Here is a 4930-nt window from a genome sequence, read left to right on the forward strand (position 1 = left end):
CTATTGTTGAGGTCATGGATGTATTTCCTTTCTAAGCACAGGAAGAAAGGGGCAAACTTAGCACAAGAAACAAATCACTGATCTATCTCACTTGGTGTGTTGCCTCTTCCAGAGCTCAGGTTTCAGGAGAAAGTAAAAATGTCCACAAGTCTCCTGCCCAATTATGCAATATGATAGGGTAATAAGAGGGGAGAGGAGCAGAATTCCTTGATGATTGCGGAGAATCTGTTTGCCTCTGGAAGCACTTAAACGTGTCCCTTTAACTTGTTTACCATTATAAATGCTCATTTACAAGGATCTAAAGCAAGGAATATATCACCCTTTATGCCTGAATTCAGAGGTGATGGGCCAAATTTTCTACTGGCAATAACTCCACTGCAGTCAATATAGTTATGGTAGATGAGAATTTGGTCTAAAGTAAATGGTTGTTTAAATTTCACATCACTGAGTTGACATAAGGTTGTGTGAATCTTGTACTAAAGAGACAGAGGAGGGTAGCAAGAAGAAATCTAACACAATGAGGCTATCAGGTAAAGTAGACCCTTCCACACACGAAAGTGGTATAGTGTAACTCTTGTAAATCTGAACAATAAGTTCTCTTTAGCTATAATCAAACTCTTACAGACCTCTAATCCCTTCATAGTAAAGCTTTTCTTTCTGAAAGGAGTTTGATGCAGTAGATAGGATATTCCTTATTGTAAACAGAAAGCTATGTTTTGTGTTCTTCAAATTTACTTTGTAAAATATTCAGGGTAATTGTGAGAGCTGAGCACAATCAGATAGCTGAACTACAGATGGTTAAATAAATACAAAGGTATTTGCTCTTCCAGAAAGCCAGCAAATGTAAGAATGGAGCAGTGATCCTATACATGGGAAATATGCTATTTTCAGCAAAGTATGTGTCGGAGCAAGGACAAGCCAAAAGCTTTTGTACCTACTATATGGGCACTGGGAAAATCCCAAAATAGTGTTGTCAGAGCAAGGAGGAGAGTGCAATGTATGAAAAGATACAGGCAATGCAAATGATCCCCTGGGAAAGGAAACTTGAAAAACGTTTTGTCAGTTAACTGGACTCTGAGCCAAAGCACAGGCCAAAACAGAACAACCTTCTTGAAGATGAAGTGGTCAGTGCCCGAGCTGTTAGCCACTTGACTGATTTCAAGAGATGGAACAGGAAGTGAACTGAGGAGAGTAGGAGCTAAGTAAGTGTACAACAACAGAGAACAGTTTGAGGCAGCATATAGTGCATACCTGAGAGGGACTGTCTCTTTTCTAAGATATTCATGCCTTAAGCTGAAGGTGAGTGCACACTGTATTGAGGAGAGTATGATGGACCATCACTTTTTGGACAATAAATATAAAACATTGGATTACTAAAATCTGATACCCGATTATATATTCTTTCTAAAATGCTGGTGCTGGCATCCTGCTGCTTTAGACTGAGTAACTGATGCAGAAATGACATTGCCTTCAGCTAGACAAGTACAGCAGCAATTCTTCACTGTATGGCTAGTGTCTGTAAATTTGTCTGGGCAGCTAACTGTGTGTGGTTAGGACTCCTCCCCTTCTTGACCCTGCCATAAATGGCTGGGATTGGAGCCCAAAGTGAGGCTGGACCTAGATTTTGGGAAACTAACTGTCCTGAGATTGCCTCTTGAGCCTTTCTTGCACTCATTCCTTCCAGGGAAAGTTTCCCCAGGGAGTATCTCTTGGAAATGTACACAGTGTCTTAAGGGAATTCTACAGCTTCCTTATGATAAACTCAGGGACAGGAGGAAGTCACGAAAAAGAAATCAGTTGAGTGTGGGAGAAGTAGTGTGGGTATGCGGAGGGAGATAAAAGACAGTGTTTCTTTGCAGGCAAATGGCTTAGCTAAGGCTTATCACTTGCCCATTCATTCTATGCAGCTACAAGGAGCTGGGTGGGGAAACATCAAGCCAATGCAGAATGGCCCAAACCCCTCCATCCCATTTAAGCCCCTGGTAAGGGCTGTGCAGGGAGTTTTAACCAGCTGAATGGCCATGTGAGACCCACAGACAGGTACACCTTTTGTGCTGCAACAAAACAGTCTCCGCAATGATACAATATCCATTGGCTTCAGTAGGAGTCGTACCTGCTTAAACCAGAGGATGATTTAGTCCTGTCTTAGCACTGCCATGTGTAGAAGTGTGTTTTAAGGAACATACCTAGAGGCTCAATTTTGTGTTTGAATTTTGCTTGCATGTCTCTTGCCACAAGACACTGTCAGGTCTATTAGCATGTATAAAAGCTACTTTGCATCTTTGTCATTTATTTTTAATGCTGCCTGGGAAAGAAGAAATGAAATGGTGTCAGCTTGATCATTTTACAATCTGTGCCTTGCCATATTTTTTTATTGGTAACTGACTGGATGCAACAGCATTCAGATAAATTCCAGTCTCTGAAAAAGCCTGAATTCCTGAAATGCAATTATGTATCTTTACCCAAAGCATGCAGAGAAAACTGTTTTTAACAATAATTTTCAATATGATATAATGCAACTCAAAGTTATTTGCTAGAAAGGATTAGGATTTCACCATCACCCTGACTTGATTTTTTGATAATAGAACTAATGAAGGAGGGTTTAGGTTGTAGACCTGTCAGTTTCATTGTATAATGAGCAATGTTTATAAATAGATCTTAGGCTTTGTTGCAACCTCTCTTCCCTATACCATCATACTCATTAAATTAAAATGTTTCCCTCTGTTTCACAACCTGAGTCCGTGTAAGACTGTAATCCTTTGGATTTACTTCCTAAAGCTGATCCAGAACACTGCAGTACAATCTGTCAGCTCTACAAATTCCTATGACCTCATAGCTTGCTATCCTGGTGACATCAGTGTTGATAAAGTTTTCATTTCAATCACTTCCTCTCTAAAATATACCACTACTTCACTGTCCTTTCATGGCCATGGCCCTGTTTCTAAAGTTAATGCTACTGTCCACCACAATCAATTGCACCCCTGACCATCATGTATATTCTGTTTCTTGGGCATCAGAGCACTACATGCCTCAGAAATAGACTGGAGAGGACAGGAGGTGGAATCTTTATTTGTAGAACAGGCATTGGCAGCCTTATGATGTGAAATACTACCGCTCTACTGGGGGGAACTGTTGATTCCAACTAGTTGTATTTTCCTAAGCACTTTGTGAGCTATTTAAATGATACACAAACTATTTTAATCAGTGCCTTAAAGTGATACAAAAATGTGTCTAGTAGTGGATATGCAACACCACCAAAGTTTGTGGATAAGTGTACAAAGAAAGGAATTCTTGTTTGATGGGCGTTTTATGTGTTATATAATAAGCTACCAACATGTAAAGTATTAGGAAATGAGCTGTAATTAGTAAAGCCAAGTCACTAGTTGGCTGAAGGCAGTTAATGAGAATCAGAGCCTTGCTTAGCATCAGCGGCTGATTCAAGTCCAGCCCAAATCATTAATGACCACAGATTGTTGCCATGCCATAACTTTGGCCTGTGTGAAATGAGTTTGAGTCAGTTTCCCAATGAGTGAGTGGCCATGTCACAAACCACTATCAGAACCGATATTAACTGGCCGAGTTGGCAGTCTTGACAGAGGCCCAAGAATGAATGAGCACACAGAGAGAACTTTTCTCCAGTTACTAAAGGTCAGAGTTGAGAAACTGGCAGAGCAACTTCTGCTTTGCTTGATACTGAGTAAATCAATTCAGGGACTGACTTTCTTTCATGTTGGAGTAAATCAGGAATAGCAGAATGGAAACCAGTGAAGCTACCCCAGTGTAATAATGGGAGAGGAGGTTCTGGCCCACAGGTTCCAGAGTTGTCATTGCAGCCCCTTCCATAACTACTAAAGTTGCAAGGACACTTTAAGACAAATCCACAACCCATTATTATATCAACTTGAGCCTTTAGATTTGTACATTTTGGGGGATAGGAGGTCTATTTGTTCAGCACTTTTTTATGCCTTGTAAAGCTCTAATGCTTCATAAATAAAGTGCCCCAAACGAGTATAGCAACTGTGTGTGCGTGTGCATGGTTTGGTTTGGTTTGGTTTTAAAGTAAGCCAAGCTCCATTTGCGGTGAGAGCATATTGAAACCTGAAACATAACTCGTAGTCAGGTGACCAGCAGGGCACAAGAAGGCAAGGGTGTGGATTGCCAATAGCATCGCTGGCTGATGAGATAATGCATCTAAACACATAGTAACCTATGTACTATGTGTATTCATCAGAAACTACATGCAATCCAAAGACTTTACATACTAGTTTTGTAATCAATTATTTCTGCATCTGTGCTCTGACCTGAGAGCTGACGTAATATTAAAAGTGCTGAACCAGATGAGAATTATACAAGGGCAACATGATTTAATGACTCAGCACCATGAAAGATACCGTTTGGTTGTTTGTCATTTCTTGGAATTCCTATCCTTGCTTTGCTGACCTCCACGGTGCTGAACATGATAAACAGAGACAGGGAAGGGCAAACACTTTCTGTTCATTATTAACTTGTAATATGGGTTCTGAAGCTTTTACAAAACATTGGTAAGATCAACCCTAAAGTTTTAAATAATGAGTTCTTGCTAGCAGATTGTCTTCTGGCACACAGGAAATCCAAAATGAAACTCAAGCTGACTTGTACAGTGGAGTTTACTTGGGGTGTGTTCACTGGCCCTCCAATAAAAAATCTTGAGGAAAAGTACCCAATGGCATTCAGGTACAATATCCCAGCTAAATACCGGTATATTCTCCACACTAGCAGGGTTGGTGTTTGGGTATTGCACCCATTCTCCATTCTGAGCAGCAATTAGGCTCAGGATGAAGTATCTTGTGTGTTTTCTGTAGTTCCAGTTCCAATATTTGGGGGAAAGAGGGAGAAAGTGTCATGGAGGAAGGGAAGAGGAGGTGCTGAGAGGGAGAAGAGAAGAAAAAAG

The sequence above is a fragment of the Chelonoidis abingdonii genome, chromosome 23, assembly GCF_003597395.2.
Source record: "Chelonoidis abingdonii isolate Lonesome George chromosome 23, CheloAbing_2.0, whole genome shotgun sequence".
In the NCBI taxonomy this organism is placed as follows: domain Eukaryota; kingdom Metazoa; phylum Chordata; order Testudines; family Testudinidae; genus Chelonoidis; species Chelonoidis abingdonii.